This window comes from Colias philodice, chromosome 14 (assembly GCF_061535455.1).
Source record: "Colias philodice isolate Cphi_HAF_F1 chromosome 14, ilColPhil1 Martin Lab GWU primary, whole genome shotgun sequence".
In the NCBI taxonomy this organism is placed as follows: domain Eukaryota; kingdom Metazoa; phylum Arthropoda; class Insecta; order Lepidoptera; family Pieridae; genus Colias; species Colias philodice.
The window spans coordinates 11,113,172-11,137,663 of NC_143099.1; the positions used below are offsets into that span (position 1 = coordinate 11,113,172).

General features: G+C 31.9%; 3 non-coding genes across 3 annotated transcripts; 1 reads left to right on the forward strand and 2 right to left on the reverse strand.

Annotated features, from left to right (window-relative positions):
- Positions 1-14,979: 14,979 nt before the first annotated feature.
- LOC149483067 (5S ribosomal RNA) lies at positions 14,980-15,098 on the reverse strand. Its single transcript, XR_016316644.1, has one exon. It is a non-coding gene; the product is annotated as a 5S ribosomal RNA (ribosomal RNA).
- A 2,898-nt stretch (positions 15,099-17,996) lies between these two features.
- Positions 17,997-18,115, reverse strand: LOC149483068 (5S ribosomal RNA). Its single transcript, XR_016316646.1, has one exon. It is a non-coding gene; the product is annotated as a 5S ribosomal RNA (ribosomal RNA).
- A 451-nt stretch (positions 18,116-18,566) lies between these two features.
- LOC149483069 (5S ribosomal RNA) lies at positions 18,567-18,685 on the forward strand. Its single transcript, XR_016316645.1, has one exon. It is a non-coding gene; the product is annotated as a 5S ribosomal RNA (ribosomal RNA).
- Positions 18,686-24,492: the final 5,807 nt, after the last annotated feature.

Consider the following 24,492-nt stretch of genomic DNA (forward strand, 5'->3'; position numbering starts at 1 on the left):
AGTACGAGGATGGTTCTTATGGAGAGAAAACGCAAATATATACCACGGGCGAAGCCGGGGCGGACCGCTAGTATTAGTATAGAAGTATAGATATTCAACGTCTATTCGTAAACAACTTGTTAATTTACATACAGGTAAACTAAGACATTGCTTGACCTAAGCTGTATACAAATGTAAGTTCATACTGTCTGTTTGTCCGGTTTGTGTACCTCAGTGTGGTCAATGCTAGCAACGTCTGAATCTCAATGAGAATTTGCTCAGCCAGCATTGAATGGTATTCAAGGCTTCGGTTTAAGTGCTAAATTGTAACTGAAACAGTTGTACTAGTATTATTTTTAGTTTTGATTCTTTTAATGTGTTGTGAAATAGGATTGTAAAGCACTGAATCATTGATGTATGTTACTAGCCATTTGTCTCAATTTCACCAACACAGAAAAAATTCTAGACCGATTTTAAAATTAGTAGTTAATAATAAAATTGGCTGAAAATGTAGATGATGTAGTTTTTTAAACGTAAAAAATGTACTTGTTCACACTGATCAAGTAGGTTATAGGTTAAATCGAAAAAAAAAAACAAAATTCAAATTTCAAACCCTTCGTCTTTATAATGTTAGTTTTGGTAATCTTAATTGTGAGTTTATATTTAACACAAAATATTTTTAGTACCAAATTTTTGGAATCTATCTCGAGAAACTGTACTATAAAATTATATAACGATATACTATTATTATAACGAACTGAAAACCTGAAGAGTCTCTTTTCTATCTACAAAGCAATATATAACAATTGTTTACATTACATAAGCTATTGAAATCGAACAAAGGTGTGTTTGTTCCACCGAGAACAGAACTATAGGCTATGGACAATACGCTGTCTGACTTGGAATATGTGATAGTGACTATGATTGTGGTCAAAATGGGGACTTAGAAATCCTAACATTTCACATATTATATTCATATCTAGCTCTAGTTTGTATAGGCTCATTAAAACTTTGTAAATAAAACAATATTATTTTAAAAGACGCCTCAAGAAATATAAAATAACACTTGTTTACTAACATAATGTTATTAATATTATAATATTATCTGTCTTACTGTTGTATATTTTGTAGATTCATAGAAATATTTTGTCCATTTCACGTCTGTGGCATTAATTGATTTTCTTTAACAGGTCTTTACTTCGCTGTGTGTTATCTAAAACCTATCTTTTTCTTTAAAAACGTTAAATTGTAATTCTAAATTTTACAGAATTTTAAAATGATTATCCCATTCAGCACATAACGCGTGGTCACCGTACACTCTAGGAATGTTTAACTGACCGGGGTATGCAGTTTGCTTACCACTCCATTACTTCGTATCGATTACCGCGAAATAGTTTCAATCCCTCGAAACCTTTGCGATTCTACAGTTTTATGTAGTTAAAGCAGGAGTGTATTAAACTTTCAACTTTGATTTGATTTTCCTATAACTGCTACCGATATCAAAATTTGATGGTTTTTTTAGGATAAAATTTTAAAAATAAATGTGGGTCCACAGCGCGAGCAGCCTCACGAAGCAATTGCTGCCCGAAGCAGCTCGCTCAGTGTGGAAACAGGCATGTATATAATATAGAATAAATTAAAATTACAGAAAAAATCCTATAATTCCTATTATCCATACTAACATAATAAAACTGAAGAGTTTGTTTTATTCGATTGAACGCGCTAATCACAGGAAATACGGGTCCAATTTGAAAAACTCGTTCAAACTCAAACTCAAACTCAAACATTTATTTATTCAATTAGACTTCTTCCAGAAGCACTTTTGAATCGTCATTACATTCTTTAAATTTACCACCGATTCGGAAAGCAGTATCTATGGAGAAGAACCGGCAAGAAACTCCATAGTTGCTCTTTTAAAGTCATGTCCATATACAATATAATTTTACATTACATGTTACTTACATCTAACTACATAATATTATATATTATCATAATATGCCAAAGAACTGTCCTGTTATTCTTATGCGACAACCCTCCATGGATTTTCATCTTCCATATATTCCTTAATGCTGTAGTAGGCTCTCTGAACTAATACATTTTTTAAATAAGTTTTAAATTTAACACTACTAAATTCTTTAATACTATGAGGAATTCTATTGTAAAAACGTATACCTTGGCCCATAAATGAATTTTTAACTTTAGCTAACCTATAAAATGGCATTTCAATTTTATTTCTATTCCTTGTGCCATAACAGTGTCTATCTCCTACTTTTGTGTGTAAGTCCGCGTTTTTGTGTACATGTAAAACATTATTAAATATATACTGTGATGGTACAGTGAGGATACCAATATTCTTAAAGAGATCTCTTAGTGAGTCCCGAGCACGTAAATTATATATAGAGCGTATGGCTCTTTTCTGTAATATAAATATAGTTTCTATATCTGCAGCCCTGCCCCATAGTAGAATTCCATAGGACATAATGCTATGAAAGTAACTAAAATAAACCAATCTAGCCGTATCTTCATCGGTGAGATGCCTTATTCTTCGAACTGCATATGCAGCTGAGCTGAGCTTAGCAGCGGTGGTGGCAACATGGGTCCCCCATTGTAGCTTCTCATCTAGTGTCAAACCAAGAAAAACAGTAGACTCGACAGGGTATAATACCTCCCCGTTTAAAATGATATCCCTTTTGACCTTTTTTACATTTGGAAGGATAAACTCTACACAATTTGTTTTTTTTGCATTCAATAATAAATTATTAGCATTAAACCAATTAGATATGCGTAAAAGAGCAGAGTTTACTTCGTCAACATTTGTGTCATATCTATCCACATTAAATATTAATGAGGTATCATCTGCAAACAGTACTATTTCACACATATCCTGCAAATAATAAGGTAGGTCATTAATATACACTAAGAACAAAAACGGTCCTAAGATAGATCCCTGCGGAACACCAATGTTAATCGGCGCACCGCAAGATTTCTCTCCATTAACAACAACGGTCTGTACCCTGTTCTGAAGATATGAAGCTATGAGGTCCTGAGATAAACCTTTGATACCATAAAAATTTAGTTTCCGTAATAGAGTGGAATGTTCTACACAGTCGAAAGCCTTAGAAAGGTCGCAGAATATCCCCAAAGCATTCTTTGAATTTTCCCATGCTTTATATATATGTGACAAAAGAGCTATTCCAGCATCAGTGGTAGAGCGCCCCCTTGTAAAACCAAACTGTTTGGCGTGCAGTAAACCATTTGAAACAAAATGACTACATAATTGGTTTAAAATCAATTTCTCGAAGACTTTGCTCAAAGTTGGTAAAATAGAAATAGGCCTATAGTTATTACAGTCTTCTTGGTCACCGCTTTTGAATAAAGGAATAACTTTACTAAACTTTAATAAATCAGGGAATATACCACAGTCACAACATTGATTAAATATAAACGCTAAATGGTTGGCAATGTTTTCTATAATATTATTTACTAAATTCACAGACATTCCCCAGAGATCACATGTTTTTTTTAAGTTTAATGTTTTAAAAGTTTTAACAATTTCATCTGCAGTCACATGTCGCAATTCAAATAATACATTACACTCCGCAACATGGTCCCTCAAATAGGACTCCGCAAGCACTGATGATGAATTTAATTTTTTAGTAATACTAACAGGGACACTACTAAAGAAATCTTCAAAAGCAAGCGCAACATCAGCACTTTTGTCAATTACCCTGCCAGCATTTACAAGTTTTATGGTACTATTTGTCCGGCTTTTGCCCATTTCACCATTAATAATTGTCCAAACAGTTTTAACTTTGTTATCAGAGTTGCGTATTTTATCTCTGACATATAGACACTTGGCAGTGAAACAAACTTTTTTAAAAGTTTTTGAATAATTTCTAACATAATTATGGAATGACAAGTCTTTGTTATATTGCTTCATGCCATATAACTCATATAGAATGTTCCTGCATCTGTGTATACTAGGTGTTGCCCATTGACTAAATGGTAAATCCTTGGTGATACTTAAAGATTTAACTTTAAATATTTTTTTAAACTCATTATGAACTAAATTAAAAAGATTTGTAAACATTTCACAAGGATTATTATAAAAGGATTGATCATTCAGGTTAGGCAGTTTATTATTAATATTATCTCTAAATTTATCAATGCCTTTTTTAGTTATAGGCCTAACATTAATTCTTTTAAACTTAGGTATGCAATCCCATTCCAAAACTACTTTCTGGCCACAGTGATCTGAAGTCAGTATATTGAGGATATTTTTTTCTAGACAGTTGCAATCACAGTATATATTATCAATACAAGTTGCAGAAGTAGGTGTTATTCGTGTGGGCTCATCAAAAACTTTATACAGATTAAATGAGTGAAACAAATTAACTATTCGTGTTACCGTCTGTGTGTGTGAAAGTAAATCAATATTAAAATCACCACATACTATTACCTTCTTTTTACTCCTGCCTAAACGCTTTAATGTTTCTTCCATGACTGTCTCAAACATATTATAGTCACTGGAAGGAGGTCTGTATACGCAAACAATAATATAACGCTCAAGCTCAACACAGGACAGTTCAATGGTGCGTTCTACAGAAAGACTTACAATGTCAGTTCGTTCTTTGCATTTAACACTATTGTGTACAAAAATAAGAGAACCTCCATGAATAGCATGTGCCCTATAGTATATACTTTTTAATTTATAATTATCAATATTTAATAACAACTGACATTGTTTAAGCCAATGTTCTGTTACACAAAATATTTTTATACTATTATGATTTAAAAATAATTCTATTTCTAATAATTTGCTAGCCAAGCCTTGAATATTTTGATGTACAATGGAAAAAGGCTGCTTAGCTGTTGTCTTACATACTAGTTTAAATCTAGCTTAGGGCTAGTTTGTCCGTCAACACTTAACCTCGGTTGATGTATATAATTACTACTACATAAAATTATAGTAGATCGATGGTCTGATACCAAACATGTACCAGACTGGTTAATAATTTTATATGCTATTAACATAGCAAGTTCTCTCTTATATCTAAATGGCAGATACACTGTATTCCTTGTCAAGCAAAAAGATTTTGTACATGAATTTATGTCAAAATATATAAATGCATCACTATGATGATTTGTTAAATTATATAATTTTAAGTTAATGTTATAGATAAATCTATATTGATTTTGTGTCAAACCAGGCAAATATGGTAATGTACACAACATAAATTTGCATTTTGTCTCACTACTAATTTTCAACATTTTTTGAAATCCTATATCAATGTCATGTTTTTTTAGATTAAGACTATCTCCATATAATATAACAACAATGCTATTTTCATTAAAACTAAAATTATCTAATGAATTCATGATATATGTAAATGAACTATTAAACCATATTATATTATATGTAAATGAACGTTCAATGTTAGATTGCCCATTTATCGAGGAAGGCTATAATATAATATCATCACACTAAGACCAATAGGAGTGGAGTAATGAGGGTAAAACCGGGCACAGTAGTAATCAATAAATACACTTAAAAATAAATTTGCCTACATTTCCTTAATGCCAAGCATCTCGCAAGTGCACTTCAATCGGTTGTCTCGGTTTGATCTTGTGAAAGCCTTGGTTGATGGGGCGTACCATGTCTGTGGCAGAATGAACTGTTTGTTTCCATTTAATGAGATTGACTCGGGTTAAATTGTAGGCTTTTGTAAGGATCTCAAGATGTAAGGATGATGACTTTAAAAGTTACAAAGATGTTTATTTTTTTTATCTGTTCAAAACTTGACATTGCCAGAATCCGTCCTCGCTGGGATCGGGAATTACCATTTTAGAATTATTCTTTTTTACAATGTGCATATTCTGTGGTATTATCGATCTTGTGTCAGAGATTTTAAAAGGATTTGATGATGAGATTTTTAACTATCTTTAGTTTGCATAATTTAGAATAATGGGTATTTCGGGATGTATAAATAGTTAGGTTTGAAACTATTGTTATAGCAACCTAAGCTTTTTGATATGTTTCTTGAGATTAAACTAACTTAATTTCTAACAACGTACTCGAATATTATTTCGTTACCCAATGCCTGAGTTTCCAGTTACCCTGTTTTGAACTTGTACTTTCGCATTGATATACCTAAGTTTAATTAGTTTTGTTTCTACGCTATGTAATACAGTTATAATTTTGTCAAAGACAATGAATATTGAAACACATTGAGACAAATTTCATCCATATATTAATAAATTCTGCGTTTCAAACATAAGATAGACGAGACGATTTATTTGATGGTCATTGTTAACGAAAATACGTGAGATCATTGACCCTTGTCTTACAAAATAGCGGCAAATTGCAATGAAATAAATAAACCAAAAACAATGTTTTTCCCGCTAAATATACATAAGCGTAACCTTTACGTAAATGAAGCTCAGTTGGAACGTGGTGAATTAAAAAGGAAAAAGCGCTACTTAATTTGATAAAGCTCGTAATGAGGGTGAAAGTCGAGCTCGTGCCGCATTTATCCGGCTTTAACTGGAACGGGCCGGTTCAATAAAGAGCGGTCTGAGATTAGCGGAAGATATAGCGTTTTATTGAGTATTTAATTGATGTATTTGCACATTGTTTAGAGAAGTTTTTAAATTGGGTGTATACAATTGTATATATTCGAGATTTAATGGAGCCATTTAAAGTCAAGAGCAGTTTTCGTCTCATTATTCGCGTTGGTATCTATATCTTTTTATTTTTACAGTCTCACAAAAATATTTTGTACGGTTTTTGAATAAAATGTTATAATAATTAAAATAACAACTAAATTTTTACTTTTACTATACGTAACATTATATGTGCAGTCGTCTTCTTTAGCTGTTAATTAAACGCTTCCGCTTATCGCTCATCGCTGTTTAATGTAATCACAGTCCAATTGAATGGTGGTTTCGCGGAGAGATTTGTAAAAATAACGATTAATTACAGACTACTGTTGCGGTATAAATCAGACGACTTTTGTGTTCTATTTCAGATGCTATTTATTTACTAGTAAATCGTTAAGCCCTTTTGTTGTGGGTTATATTTTTGTGGATGCGAAATTTGCCACAATATTATGTTATGAAGTAAACTAACTAACCAAGAATTGTTCATACAATGTAATTAAGGTTTGTGTAGGAATAATATAATAATTTTCTTGTATTCTAAGCTGAAATGCATTTTAAAAATAACACATCATGTTCTATAGTTTTCTTATTTAATTTTTAATATAAAAAATACTGACATTAAACAATACATTACTAGGTCATATAAGAATATAGTTTCAAACAAATAATCTAATGCCACTTGTATATTGAAATTTATTACAGCAAGCAGATCCCTTTCCCCACCTAGAGATGAGATCAAAGGATCAAAGGTATCATTATAATCGCAAATATTTCATATAAATACTATATTTGATTCGTTCAGTTGTGACGGACCTTTGATGTCTATTTAATATTTATAAGTGGACGCTAAGGTTCTCATGAGATGTCCAAACGTGAAGGATAATAATATGCTTCAAACAGCTTCAAACAATCTGTATTATAAAGCTGAAGAGTTTGTTTGTTTGTTTGTTTGAAGGCGCTAATTTCAGGAACTACAGGTCCGATTTGAAAAATTATTCGGTTTAGATAGTCCATTCTACCGAGGAAGGCCTTACGATGATATATAGACTACTAGCTTTCCGCCCGCGGCTTCGCCCGCGCAGTCAAAGAAAATCCCGCATAGTTCCCGTTCCCGTGGGATTTCCGGGATAAAACTTATCCTATGTCCATTCTCGGGTATCAAAATATCTCTATACCAAATTTCATTCAAATTGGTTCAGTAGTTAAGGCGTGATTGAGTAACAGACAGACAGACAGAGTTACTTTCGCATTTATAATATTAGTATGGATATTATATCATCACGCTAAGACCAACAGGACCGAAGCAATGCGGGTGAAACCGTGCGGCACAACTAGAATAAAATATTATACATGGGAGTGATTCTGCTGATGGTACTTTTATGAAGGACATAAGATACTACATGTTTGCGAAAAAAAGGTTTAAAAGGGAAGCAATAAGAGACAGAAATTCGCTTGGAATAAATTATTGTAGTTTCAGTCAAGTGCCTGAAACAGTACCCTACATACAAACTATTCAAATGGTCTTATAATTTTACTAGCGGTCCGCCCCGGCTTCGCCCGTGGGGCCGTGGTACATATTTCGCAATAAAAGGTAGCCTATGTTCTTTCTCAGGGTCTAAAGATTGTTTGTGCCAAATTTCATCAAAATCGGTCTAGTAGTTTATGCGTGAAAACCATACATACGTACATACAAACCTTTCCTCTTTATAATATTAGTATAGATTAATTATCTATTATCATTTTAAATCTGTCATATCTTTTGTAGAGGCTCTACAAATTATCATGGGCGGTGGTGTTCTCTTACTATTGTTTTTAAAACTAAAAATATGAAACATGATTCTATACGATTGACTCATGAAATTATTGTAATGCGACCATAGAAATCTAAATAACAAGACACTAGAAGTCGTAAGCGTGCGTGACCTTGTCGCCACTCAGGTGATGTTCACATCACCAGTGCATTCGTCACTGTTCAGTTGCTCTGGAGACGTATGAGTGTATACATGGTGTGTTTCAGCAATTCCCATTGCGGAAATTCTTCCACAAGTTGTAATTATACTTATAAAGGAATAATATTTCATCGGAAAATATTTTTTTTTAGAAATAATGCCGTTTTTCCTTAAAATTATAGAATATTTACAAGTATTACGAGTGTCACCATAGTAATCGAAATAACAATGAATGACACAGTCGACCATTCTTATTATCACGTTTGTTCGTATTGGAGCAAAAAGTCTCATATACTTAGGGATGTTATTCTAAAATAAACCGTAAATTCGTGCGTTAGGATACATATTCAAAAGCTTAATTTAATAGTTAAGTTAGTTTTCACTAAAATCAAGCTGTCCAATAAAAGGCATAGTTTACTTGTGTGTACTGTTTAGCTTTCGGTTTGAATGTGTTGATTTTGGCGACAGCGGTTTTCATACGAATTATGACATTACAGCACTTCTATGTGTCTTGTTATTTAGATTTCTATGAATGCGACTAATCCTTGAAAAGTGTGCAAAACTTGAATTGAATTTGGCTATTTAAAGTGAGTCGAAATTGAGTCTAAAGCCGGTTACATGCGAATATATTAACTAACTAGTGGCCGTTCCCAATATTCAAACTACGGTTATAGATAGACAGCTATGTCCGATTGCTAGTAAGGTTCTATCTATCTTTTGTTGTCGTCCCAATAACGCAAGTAGCTTGCATCTATCTATGGTTGGGAGTAAGTAGGTAGTATTACTAGAGGTAGCAAAATTTACTGGCTGACAGCTGTCAAAACGTTATTGGGACGCTCAAATTCATAGAGAAATCTACCTCTAGTAAGCAGTTAGTCCTCCAGACGATAGATAGCGATCAGAGATAGGTTAGCTTATCGCTAGTAAGGTTATTGGGACGCCAAAACAAAAGATAGATAGCATTTTCTATCTTTAGTAGGGTCAAACAAAAGATAGGATATTGGGAACGGCCATAACATACATATAAAGGTAATGAAAGCGTGTTAAAACTTTAAAAATGGTTTCAGCCATGTTAAATATTATGCAACCTTATCATTTAACTAGGTAGTATTAAAAAAAGGGTTGTATAGATTAAAAATTAACTAAACTAAAAAGAAATACTGTTCCATGACTCTTCATTTTCATTATTGGCGAATTAGGTGAACTTGACAGCTAAGTTGGCAGGTGATTTATTTTATTTTTATTCAAAGCGGATCGTGACTTGACTTGGCTTTATCTGTCATGGTGAATTACCCGCTTTTACAGGATTTTGTGGGGTGTTTCTTGCATTTTTAAGTTACCTTTTCTCTTTCCCAAAGTGATTTATAAAACAAAACTGTATACAAATAATAAAACACCCAAAATATACTGTGATGATTGATATTATCAACATTACCTCTTCTGGTTATTTTGGTGGAGAACCGGTTTCACTAAAAAATTTATAATCATAAAAACTTTTTCCAAAACAAATGAAACGTTTCAGATAATCATTAGCTTATTATTCTAAAAACAACATTCCTCCACCGCGTCTGTCTGTCTGTTCACAAACTAAAAACTACTGCACAGCTTTTCATTCCATTTTCAGCAATGAATAGCGATCTGGAAGAGGATACTAGTAGGTATATAATTTGTTTAGTTTAAACCAGCACAGGCGAAGCCACGGACAGAAACCTACTACACAAATGTGAAGCAAATTAAAGCTTGTTAAAATAGTGTATTATACCGTCTGCTTGCAATTTATGCAAGCCGCGTGCTTGCACCGATACAATCTTAATTTATTTTTTACTATGAATTAAACGCTATTGTTAATTTTACTGCGAGTCGAGTGCAGTTAATTTACATTTTACATAGTGTGTTTTATAATTAACCGACTGCGAATGTGAGATTATTTTTGTAACTTTAATAAATAAAATGGTTAGATAATTACTTAATGAGTCTTCATTTGTCAAATATAATATTTTGGGATTGTATCTTTTATCCATTTAACTTCATTCATTAAAAAATAGGATTTTTGGTAAACTTGAATTCTGTTAATTATTTAAATAATACCAACATTTTATTTTACAATGTTCAACATTTAAAAAATAGATTTAGGTAATAAGATTTCAGGCTTAAGTAACATTATACATATTTAACAAAAAAGAACCTATAAATTTAACCATTCAAAAACTAAGCTCCCAATATAAATCCTTATTTTATTTGCGAATAATATTTCGTTACTGAAAAATCCGCGGGAAAAAAAACATAACGTCGCAAACATCACTAGCGGTTCCACAGACTATAACATATTTTTACAACCTTTAAAATTTACGATCCAGCCAAATTGGAATAGCTTTGAATGGCTTGAATGGGGGTTTTATTAGCGCCATTCACGCAAGCTTATATTTTTAAAACTCTTTGTTGTAAGGAATATTTTCCATGCAGACATGTGATTTTATAGGCCTTGTGAAGTTTATAGTGAAGTGGATATTGTAAGACAATAGCTAAAAACGGAATTTTAAACGTGTTCGTAAAACTTCAAAATTTCAAATACCTACCTTGCTAAGCTTGTTTATTAAGATTCTGAAGGAAGTTTGTTTTTCATACAAAATAATTTAAGAATTGAGTGGTCCAATACTGCTTTTTAGTTTTTATAGCTTGAAAAATCTGAAACAACTTAAGATGTACTTTAAAAACTTCTGTTTATTTTTACAAAGGGAATTATTAATTTAACATGATTCAAATAGGTATAAAATTAAATAAATTTTAATTTAAAAAGGCAAAAAGCCAACATCACGCGGTGTTCCCAGGCGGTCACCCATCCAAGTACTGACCGCGCCCGACGTGGTGTATTCAACGTGGTATGGACGTTGGCGATGACAAAGTTGAAATTAATGAACTATTGTTAATACAACTGCAGCTGTTCAATTTATATAATCTTTTTTGGAAAAAATAATTATGTACTTACAATAACAATCGATGAAAAAATCTTAAAAAAATGAGTAAGTAATCATTCAATTGAATTTGATGTACTAAAATTATTGTGCTAATTAAAATGTAAACTTTTTTATCTCAAAAAATATACATAAGTAGGTAAAAAAATATTTCAATTGTAAATACATCTAAAACCTCAAATAGGTAACACAAATGATATATTGCCTAATCATCATTGGTATAATCTAGATTATTGACTTTAAAAGTCCATTTGAATGACTAAACATTAACAACCTCAGATTTTGGGTCCCTCTTGTGAAATTCTATTATAATAGCTATAATATTGACAATCAGACAACACATAAACGTTATCCCTTATCCCTAGCTGTAAATGTTACGTTTTATTTATATTGTTTTTCGATAACCCTTAGATTGTTCAAATCGTCTGTTTACATCCCAAGGTTTTGACCGATCTAAGATCTGATTATATTACATACTAGCGGTCCGCCCCGGCTTCGCCCGTGGTACATATTTACGTTTTCTCTACATAAAAACCATCAATTACTTCAAGGAATATAATAAAAAAAGAATTATCGAAATCGTTTCAGCCGTTCGCGAGTTATGCGCTTACCAACACATTTTGCGATTCATTTTTATATATAAGATTATTATCTAAAAGTTAATAAGACATTAAACATCATCTAAAGGGTTCAACTTACTTATACATAGAATAAATTGTTTATAACTATTTAGTTATCTCTAGTAAAAATTGAAGGGAGTCATAACAAAAACAATATCTAATCTATACAAGTATTAAAAAGGTGAAGAATTTGTTTATTTGAACGCGCTAATCTCTGGAACTACTGGTTCGATTTGAAAATTTTTTTCGGTGTATTGCTCATTTATCAAGGAAGTCACCGAAGGCGGCGGCGAAAATACCTATATCATGTCGCTAGATTTGCGGTGGCACAGGGGAAAATAATGAATAAAATGTTCATTTTATATTTATTTTATCGCTTTAATCGTTATAAAAACGCCTCACGAAAATGACATAGTCTACAGATAGATCAATCTGTCTGTTGTCTTTCAAATGACTGCTTATTTAACTACTAGAGGTCCACCGTCCGACCCGGCTTCGCCCATGGTACAGATTTCGCAATAAAAGGTAGCCTATGTTCTTTCTCAGGGTCTAAAGATTATCTGTGCCAAATTTCATCAAAATCGGTTCAGTAGTTTATGCGTGCAAACCGTTTGTTCAAACATACAAATACATACATACAAACCTTTCCTCTTTATAATAATACTAGCAATGCCCTGCGGTTTCACCCGCATAGATAGCGATATCGTTACAGTGAAAAGTCTACTATAGGTCGGACTATAGGTTTAATTTTTAATCACATGAAAATCACCTTTACCCCGTCCCGCACTACGGCCTTTTTTTTTTTTGTTTTAGTGGGGAAATCTTTCATAGATACCCACGGCCTCCGGGGAGGGGCCGTGGGTTATATCGGATTCCTACCGTCCAAAACCCCACTGTATTCCGTCAAGACGCATATTGGTAGAATTCCTCCGTGACCCCCGCACTACGGCCTGCTCGAACAGTATACCTACTATTTTCTGTAGATTGACACTTTTAAAAATTCGTTATATCTTTTGAATGGAATATCCAATTCTTTTCATTTAAAAAGTATTTTGCTGGTATTGAAACAGTCTATAATAAAACATCATTTAATGGGATAAGGATTAATATATGTGTATGGATAACATGGTTTGATTACTGTCGGCACTTCTATTTACTTTGAAAACGTAAAAAAGTTGTTGTAGTAACATAACTACTGAAGATGGACATATGGTATCGCGGACTTTCTTGTAGATATTGATCCATTCTATAATACCGTAGAACATTTTTTTGTTCTATCTTCAATAGATTCCGCAGCGCACGCGATGACAGAAGTTTTATTGAGGATTTTTTTACACCTTGGGTTACATTATTGCATTTTTGATAAGGATCTCTAATTTTTTTGAAAATGCAATATAGCCTATGTTGTTCAGTAAAGATGCAGCTTTCTAATGGTGAAAGAATTTTTGAAATCGGTCCAGTAGTTTATGCGTGAAAACCATACATACATACATACATACATACTTACAAACTTTTCCTCTTTATAATATTAGTATAGATTATTCGTTCTTGTTTCTGATATTTTGACTGACCGGTTGGCTTGGTTGGTAGTGGGCCTGCCTTCCAAGCCAGAGGTCGTGGGTTCGATTCCCACCCGGGATAAATATTTGTGTGATGAACATAGATGTTTGCTCCGTGTCTGGGTGTTAATTATCTATATAAGTATTTATTTAAAATTATATATGTATGTTTATCAGCCATCTGGTTTCCATAACACAAGCGAAAAGCTTAGTATGGGATCAGATCGTGCCGTGTGTAAAAATTGTCCCGAAATATTTATTTATATTATTTATTTGATATTATTAACTTACATGACCAACATAATTTCGTTCATATGTTAATTGGATGATATTGTCCAATAAACTAAAGCTTCCTGTTCGAACCTAGCTAAAACCTACATCTAACCACTGTATTTATCACCTTGTTTTTTATTTCAAGTATTGCGAGTGAAGCCGTTAACCCGAAGGCTTTTATCGCACCGCTAAAAATAATGTCAAACGGCTACGGTTTACGGCATTGCGTGAAGTAAACTCTGATAAGCTTACAGGCTACAGCAAATGCTTTTGGTTGTGAAAGAAATGAATAAATTTGTAAATTAAGGTGTCATGTTTTGTACAGTATGTCCAATTAATTATTGTTCATTTATACAAGTACCTACTCTGTATATTGGAAGATGAATTAGGTAAGTTATGAATTTCGTGCTTCGTTTTTTTAACGATTTTAGAGAAAAGCTATAACACTTTTTTAATAAATAGGTATTTACCATGTTTAGAAAGCTCTATCTTATGAAAGTTTGTGAGACTATAATTATTATTGTAAAATCTTCTCAAATCCGTCCAGAATCCATGGTATTACCCATAATAAAACAAATTTACTTTTGAGCGTATTTACAATTTAAAAGCTTCACAAAGTCTAAAAATAGAACAAAAAACACGGGAGCCTCTGAATAGGTACACTTAGGCTTAAAACGGGTTGAAAAATACAATTTGCTTTTATCAATGGAAGGAGCAAATCAGCTGATGGAGGCCTCGCGGCTGATTTAGGTTTACGGAACACATCTCGTTATTTTATTTTACATTTATAGTCCGAGATCCAGAAGTGGAATTATTTTATCCAACTGATATTATTTGGTAACATATTTTATTTAGTAAGTAAGTATTAATTACTTAGATTAGAAATCATAAAGATTTTTAAGATGTTTTGAGAAAGCTCTATTTATATAAAATGAATAAAAAAGACAAAAAAATAAAGAAGCAAAAAGGCCAACATCACGCGGTGTTCCCAGGCGGTCACCCATCCAAGTACTGACCGCGCCCGACGTTGCTTAACTTCGGTGATCGGACGAGAACCGGTGTATTCAACGTGGTATGGACGTTGGCGATAAATCTATCAAAATTATTGGATTGTTTTTTTTTTGTAACTAACTATTGAGTATTTTTTTTTTAATTATATTCATTCATCCTGGCATTCATCAAATACAATAGGCATGACGACAGTATCCATAAATGATCGTATTAGTGTTTTTAAGGGAAAATGTATAATAGATAAATTACATATAGTGACTTAGAAATCTTAAAAACATTAAGATTAATGAGATTATCAATAAAATAAAACATTGAAATACTGCAGTTGGCCATTTTGACTAAAACACGCGTGACGTCACGCCTAAGTAAACAACTCACGTCAGATGTTTTTTGTTGTTATGAATATGTTGAGAATACGCATTTTTATTTATTTTCTATTGTTTCACGTATGATTTATCGACTCAGAACATAAATATAATTGCGAATTCACGAATACATGGTTCGGGCTTCTCCGCGCGAACTTTATACAATCATTTCTTATTATTTTCTCGCTTAAAATAATTACTAACACATTTTTGAGCATTATTTTTATGTGGATTCACACTGCAATACTGCACACCACTTATAAACTTTGAAATTCGTTTCTATAACACATATTAAATAAATATTTTTTTAATTTTCTTCGCAATGCGTACAAATAATTACGTATTTACCAAAATGTGACGTCACGCCTACGCCATGACACCTACGAGCTGTTTTGGCACAGTTAATAAATATTTTTTGGAAAATGGCTTTTATCTTCGTTAAATTTAAGTATATTACCGAAATATAGGGTTTTTCTTGTATAGTAAACGTATACACACATTATGGAAGAGGATTTCAAAATCTTTCGTCATGCCTATTACTGCAGTCCAATTATTAATACATCATAAAAATGTATGAATTGCTAGGAAAACATTTTCCTATGGATTCGATCGCTGGATTAAAATAATGCACCGGACTTAATTTTTAGGTATATGCACACAGATAAAACTGTGTTTATAATATAATGGTCTAACATCCGAATATAGGTCGACCTGTAGCGGCGTGATAATATAATGAGACCAATTTTATAATAAATGTAGTCTATTAAAAAATCTATTAAAGATGGGTTGACTGAAAAAATCCTGGACAGGACATTTTAATTAATTTTAAAAAATATTTTTTTAATTAATTGCAGTACTTATCAAGATAATAAAAAAAATTATAATAGACTTGAAGTGAAAAATGAAACCTACAGAATGTGCAGTCATAGGGTTTTCTAATATTTACCTGGACAAACTGCTAGGTTGGCAGGTATAAACAGGCATATCCGTACCAGTTACTTTCACTTGATGGGATGATAGAAAAAAAAAACATATATCAGCATGAGCGCTGTTTTATAACAAAATTGTTTATTGTCTCAACACTGCATAATTAAAATAATTTGGAAAATCCAAAAGTGCACGCCTCATAATTTTTTTTTAATAAATATTTATTAATTATTATTTTTGTTTATTTAATAACAATTAAACCACATCGAATCAGACCCTGAAAAATGAAAGGGTTCTATTCCTGAGCATACTCAAGCGTAAGAGAAAAAAAAAGACTCGATTAGTAAAGTATTTCGGTCGCTATCGTGTTAACAAGAAAAAGGATCCGCACATACAGACACACGGACGTCCAAGACAGAACTTTTTTAAACTGTTTTTTAACTAGTTTAAATAACAAAAATGACATCAAAAATATCATGAACGTTAAAAATAGTGTTTTTTATTAATATGTGTGTGTATGTATTATCTTACAAGTGCAATGTATGATACATAAAGACATTTTAAGTTTGAAAAATCAGATGTTTTGCGCGAAGTGACAGTAGTACCCACCTCAACGCTTCGCTTATGAGGCGTGCAAAAATTAAAAGATTTTTTTAATAATTAACTAAAAATATCCTGTCCAGGATTTTTTCAGTCAACCCATCTTTAATAGATTTTTAATAGACTACATTTATTATAAAATTGGTCTCATTCTATTATCACGCCGCTACAGCCTACAGGTCGACCTATATTCGGATCTTAGACCATAACAAGTAGCAACAATCAATATTGATACCTGTATATTGTATTTTAACGTCATTGTTAGATATGAACTGAAGCAAGTAGGTACTTATTATTTAAAAAGGTTAAAGTAAATTGTTAGAGCATTAGGCATGAGAATATATTTTGACTTTAGACGCTTTAATTAAGATACAATATAATATTAGTGTTAAATGTACATATACGGCAACAGCATAAAAATTATTATTTATATTTAAAAAATTAGGTGAACTAAAAAAAATCTCAGTTAGATCTCAGACTATAAGGCTCTACGTAATGGGTGAAAAAAATAAAGACAGAATAAAATGAAAAAAAGACATGTGCAAAAAAGCTTCTACGATTTTGTTGATTACAACCAATGAAATTTTATACTTTGTATGGTACACGAAAATCATACATTCTAATTCCATATTATTGTAATCATAAATGAGAATTATTTGCACATTTATTATGATTTGTTATAAGAACAGCTGTTGTGTTATAAAACACATTAAATATTAATATTTCAATTTTGTTACCTATGTATCTACTATTGATTAACCTAATGAAACATTTCAAATTATAAAATATGGGTACCTACTACGTATGAATTATGATTATTTTTTATTTTACCTCATAAATCTATACATAGGTAAGTACACTGTTTTTACTTACTCAAACAATGGTAGGTAAATTTATAAAGAGCTGGTGTTTTAAAGCTGTCTTAAATTAGTTTAGAAATCTATAATCGCAAGAGAAACAATATTATGTACATTACTCACATAATTTGTAGACTGTGTGGTTAATTTATTTAAATATTGTGAACAAAAAAGAAAATAAAAATACTGAACAATGACTGTAAAATAGAAAAAAAAAGGCAAAAAGCCAACATCACGCGGTGTTCCCAGGCGGTCACCCATCCAAGTACTGACCGCGCCCGACGTTGCTTAACTTCGGTGATCGGACGAGAACCGGTGTATTCAACGTGGTATGGACGTTGGTGATAGCTAAGTTGAAATTATTGATCTTGTTAAACTTTTCTTGTCAAATACTTCTCTCATAATAACTTTTCTCGTTTGGTATGTACAAAAAAATATATACACGCATAATAATTTATATTAATAGCATGTTTACATTATGTGATAATTATAAAATTCAAAGTAAACTGATAGCAATATGTTGTTACCGATAAGCGCCATCTAGTTTCAATATAGAGAAATTCTAACTATGAATACATTTCGGTGGTTCAAGGCATGTACGTGATACTGTGTAATTGCAATAGATGGCGCTCATATAAATTGATGAATAACCAAAATAGTACTATTTTCAAGTAGTTCTATTAACTGATTTCTTCAAAAAACCTAAAGCTAAAAAATATAATACACGTAATAAAAATATAAAAAGAGGTTTAAAAGAAAAGAGGCTTTAATTTTATAATTTCAGCAATGCTATCGCCAACGTCCATACCACGTTGAATACACCGGTTCTCGTCCGATCACCGAAGTTAAGCAACGTCGGGCGCGGTCAGTACTTGGATGGGTGACCGCCTGGGAACACCGCGTGATGTTGGCTTTTTGCTAAAAAAAAAACAAAATTAATCAAAACAATTATATTTTTTTTAGTAATTTGCATTGAATGATTAAAAAAATCTTGAGTGATTGTGTAACTTATATTTATTTTTATTCCAGTCGCAGCCGTGCCGTATTATTATTAATAGTACTCTTTGCGCAGCCGGGACAATTGAATTAGCTAATATTATGTACAAAATTCAATAATTTCAAATCAGTTAAGTAAGTCGATTCGATTCGATAAGATTTCTTACAAACTTAAAAATATTACATTTATTTAATTTTAAGTTGAATAGATTTCTTCCTAGATTAAAAAGCTACAGGAAATAGAATTAAAATGTAAATCCGAGCTGACTATTTCCTGTCCGCAAATCCGATCGAACCGCCTCTAAATATTCATTGGGAACGCTATCTGAAATTCTATGTCCGCTAGATATGGATATCTACCTATTTCCTATGTAAATCCTGGTTTTACTACCTTTTTTTATTGTTATAGGTAAATTTTTAAGGCGTTTAGTGTTTATTATTTTAAAATATGTATTTGTTTATTATTTCATAATCTTAGAAAGAAAAAAAATGTGTGCGTGTACGCACGTAAGAAGTGAAACTTCTTTATGACCTTATTTTTCAAAAAATAAAATACTATATTATGCAACTTTACAGAAATACAAATAACGCGTAATCAAATAATATAATAATAATAATTTAATCACGCGTTGTAGGGATAAGAAAAAGATGGCGCGTTAAACGAAAAAACGTTACACTAAATTTTTTTCCAACCCCGATAAAGAAGTTTCACTTCAAAAAACTATCATCGGACTATTTTCACATTTGCTATACTTTGTAGCGATAGACTAGTTACTACTCATAGAATTTACAATTGGTACTTTACAAAACGTAATGCCAAATTAAAACAGCTACATACTTAAGTTAATACTACACTATCGCGGAAGAATTCTAACAAATACCCGCGGCCCCATCATTAAAGCGGCTTGACGGAACACAGTGGGGTTTTAGTCGGTAAGAATCCGACATAACCCACGGCTCCTTCCCCGGGGGCCGTGGGTATCTTTGGAAGATTTCCCCACTATAAAAAAAAAAGTAGATACTACACTATGGTTTTTATAAAAAAACCTCGATAACATGTAAATGCCGGTACTATTTTACCCTGAACCTTCATCACTCGCAGTCTAACTTTTTGTAACAACTTAGTTTCTTCGACAAACGACGTAGGCCTTTGAAAGAAGCCGGAAAATGAATAATTGTAGTTCCCTTTTTAGATACTTTTCTTTGCAGTCTTTAATTTTGAAGTTACTCAAAGTAACCACGTTGTGGCGGTTAAACTTTAGTTATTTTAATAAATTGAATCCTTGATAAGCGAAATTTAATTTAAAAGAATACTTACCTAATTTATTTGCATATTGTCCAATGTTAAAATTTAATTTAAATAAATGTTTATGTCTTACTTACGTAAAATGATAGAGAATGAGAAAACTACAATATTTTCACAAAACATGTTCTCTGATAAAAGCCCTCAAGAAATAAAATAGAATGACTTGCTTTTTGAAGAATTGCTTCATTTAGCTTCCACGAGGGACGATTTATCCAGCATGGCCACTATAGCTACAGAATTTTAAGGTTTAGTTTGCATTTGTATTCATGTCCTATTTTGTAAATAACCGAGCGAATATTAGATCTAATCGTTATATGCACAAACAGTCGAACGAATCATTTAGCACCTGCTTTTTGCACCTGCAATTATGATGATTTGAATTGAATGCTTTTCTTAAGTTTCTTTAATGAATGAAATATAATAGTTTGAAATTGAGATTAACGAAATAAAGAATTTGACTTCATTTCGTGTTGCCAGAAAATAATGACTTTATAAATATTAAAAAGTTTAATACGTTTATAATAAAGTATTAGGTATTACTTTTAAACTATAACTAAATTAATAACAACAAGAACAGCGATGCAATTTTTTACATAGTGCCTGGTGGGCAACCATAACATAACAATTAACAAGTGCGCAAGACTATTTATTTTTTAACGTTCGTAATTGTTTGCATACAATTAAATTGAACTGAGAAGACGAATCGTCGTAGTATACCGTCCAAAGACTTTCAGAACTTTCCCACTAGGTGAATAGACGACTCGTACGAAAACTTACAACATAGGACGAATCTCATAAATATGTAGGCCATCCCACGATCATTTGTTGCTCCCGTGAGCCGGTACGTGGCACACAGCTTTATACGTGCGTTATTTATTGAAAAACTTCGCTATGTAACGATTTATGAAGAATTATCGTGAAAACGGTTTAATTTTTTTATGTGACAGGCAGAGACTAACACCAATTCTATAAAAAAGCTTATTTTTTTAATGTATTTTCTAGTTGTTAACTATGTTGTTAAAATATTTATGTTAAACTGTGTAGAAATAAGTATAATATTACGGTCAATTTTGATGTATCATCAAGTAGGTAACATCTTTTGTTATTCTAAAAATTATTTAAATTTTAAATTAACATACTTAACAAAGCATAAATTTAATTTTGTTAGATTACTGCCTACCTGAATTAATTCTTAATTGAATATTCAACAAACAAAGCCTCTAAAGTCTAAATTATTCCATCAACAATTATCTACTTTTTAATGTAAAAATCAATTGATTTTCGTTTATTTCCAATTTCAGATTCTTGTTAACCCGATTTGATCTGGTGCCAACAATCCATCACCAATCTAAGTTTTGGCAAGCTATTATTGTGCCTAGATTAAGCCTAAGTTAGGCTATTAAATTGGAAAAGTCTATTACTATTCTTGATTTTCAATTATAGTTGCCCAAATACCTATTCAGTGTTATTTGATTCCGTGAATGATTTACACTGTTTAAAATGGAATTTTGTTGTATGTATCATGGTGTAGATTAAAAAAAATGATATAAATAGCTCTCAGCTCATCATGTTATTCAAGGTGTATTAAATTAAAAATATCAATAAAACATAGCATTGCTTAAATGTATTTTTGGTTCCATTGAAGACTCAGCTAAAAAAACAGAATAAGTAGATTGTCCTTATACTTCACGGAAATTTATACATTTTTATTATTTTGAATTGAAACTTCTTTAAGCGCATTGAGTAAAATTTCAAGGTCTCGTCATGGCAATACTGTATACTGTCACGTACGTCATGGAGTAAGGCGAAGATTTTGGTATCTAATATCTTCGCCTAAGAAGTATCACTTCTGACACGTGTACTCGGCACTCACGCGCTCTTTTATTCGAAGCAAAATGTTAATCTAAAATATGTGACATCATTTTATTTTCCTCAAAACAAATCTTTGTTGTAATATTAAAAAAAACAATTCTACAAAACTCGAGTAATAAAAATCAATCAATAAACCAAATCAATCAAAAAACCAATCAATAAACCAAATTGATACATTTTAATTAAACACCTACATACAGTGTTTTTATACCCGAAAATTAATGTACAATCAATAGCTTTAAAGTCGGTTAATCTGGGCAGGTGCGGTCTGAAATTGATCGCTGGCCAATGTCCCGTAAAATGTAATGGACTTTTAGGGTTGGCAATGAAAAGTTTTTAATTAAAACGTGAAGAGAGATAATGTGTGTGAAATCAGAAATGCACTTTCAGTTTGGATGAGAGAAAGTTGTCAATTTGTACCGTCCAATCTATATGTTTGAACGGTTTTAAAAGTTAATATTGCTTGCTTTTAATTTATTTTAACATTGTTTATGATTAAATTGTTTATGTTAAGGTACGTAAAACAAACTTATAACTTACAACAGTCGGCAGTCTCATAAATCTTTAACAATTTGTCTTGGATCTGCTTAAGTTGACTCGAAATAAAATAAAATATAACACTGCCAGAAAAATGTACCATTCTACTGGCATGTAAAAACTATGAGACCTCATAAATACCTCATCTGAACTTTCCTAATGTTGTAATTGTAACAATCATGTAAAATAAAGTTGCGGCAGCCCTATCAAATTTTAAATTGTTAATTTACCAAACAATAAGTTGTTGATAATGTGGATTTGCTTCGGTAAACAAAGTATACGGAACCTTTGCAATATAAACTGTATAATCTGCCATCTCATTACTTCGTTATGAGAATTTATAATAATAAAATGATTGTTTCTGTTTTTCATGTTTGTTATTGTAAAATGATGCTTGAGCTTTGAGGTTTACCAAAATATTTCACGATAACTTTTGCACGCCTCATAAGCGAAGCGTTGAGGTGGGTACTACTGTCACTTCGCGCAAAACATCTGATTTTTCAAACTTAAAATGTCTTTATGTATCATACATTGCACTTGTAAGATAATACATACACACACATATTAAGAAAAAACACTATTTTTAACGTTCATGATATTTTTGATGTCATTTTTGTTATTTAAACTAGTTAAAAAACAGTTTAAAAAAGTTCTGTCTTGGACGTCCGTGTGTCTGTATGTGCGGATCCTTTTTCTTGTTAACACGATAGCGACCGAAATACTTTACTAATCGAGTCTTTTTTTTTCTCTTACGCTTGAGTATGCTCAGGAATAGAACCCTTTCATTTTTCAGGGTCTGATTCGATGTGGTTTAATTGTTATTAAATAAACAAAAATAATAATTAATAAATATTTATTAAAAAAAAATTATGAGGCGTGCACTTTTGGATTTTCCAAATTATTTTTAATTGCAAATAGGCCACTTGAATATATATTCAAGTGGCCTATTTGTATATACCTATCGATAGATAATACGGTAATCGTTTCGTTTGTTAATGCAATAAGTAAGTACTTACTTACTATTATTAAGGTATACCATCTTAATAGTAAGTAGGTACCTAGTAGGGATGTAACGATACATGATTTTGCCGATACGATACCGATACCGATATTTGTAGTAATGTATCGGCGATACCGATACCGATACCGATATCGATGGCTTGGTAGAAAAATAAATAGTGAATTATGCATAAAAAGTTACCAACATTTAACAGAGACAACTGTTAATCGTATTCTTTTAAATAAAAATGCCAAATCAAAAAACAACAAAACCATTTATTTTAGTATTATTATTTTACGAAGTCAGTTAAACTTTAAGTAATACACATACAATCAGTACCTAATAGAAGTTTACTATTAATTGGTAGAGTTTTTTCAGAAAACAAAGTGCGCACGCGCGGGCGGCCTCCCGCATCGTTCATTGGGCGCGGATTTTTGAATTTTTTGATATCAAAAAAATTGGTTGTTTGTAAAGTAGGTTTACGATCGAGATGTTTACGTGATTAGATAATGCAGTGGCAGCGCTCGAGATGAAACGGGAGATCGGTCCGTCTCTCTCTCGTTATACCTGCGATCGCGCTCGTGTGGTTTTGGTGTGACACAAGTTTATGAACATGTCACCCGACTAAAACGATTTAAAAAAAAAATGGTTGCCTGTAAAGTCGGTTTTACGGGCGAAGATTTTACGTGACAACGTCTTTTTCTCGATCATAGTTGAGTGGGAGAGAGACGCAAGGCATTCGGCGGGCCTCTCTCTCGTTCGGTGACTCATCGTAACGTTACCGAGCGTTACACTTTTTCATAAGTGACTCCCAGTCGCAACCTAATTTAAGACGTTGTCACGTCAAAACGTTATCAAAAATCAAAAAAATTCAAAATTATTTATTTCTTTCCTTTACATAAACAAATTTGTGATTGGAACACTCCTAGTAAGCAAATAAAATGCTTGTGTCAGGAGGTTCCGCTCTTCCTTAACACTATTACAGAAACAGAAATAAAACAATATGAAT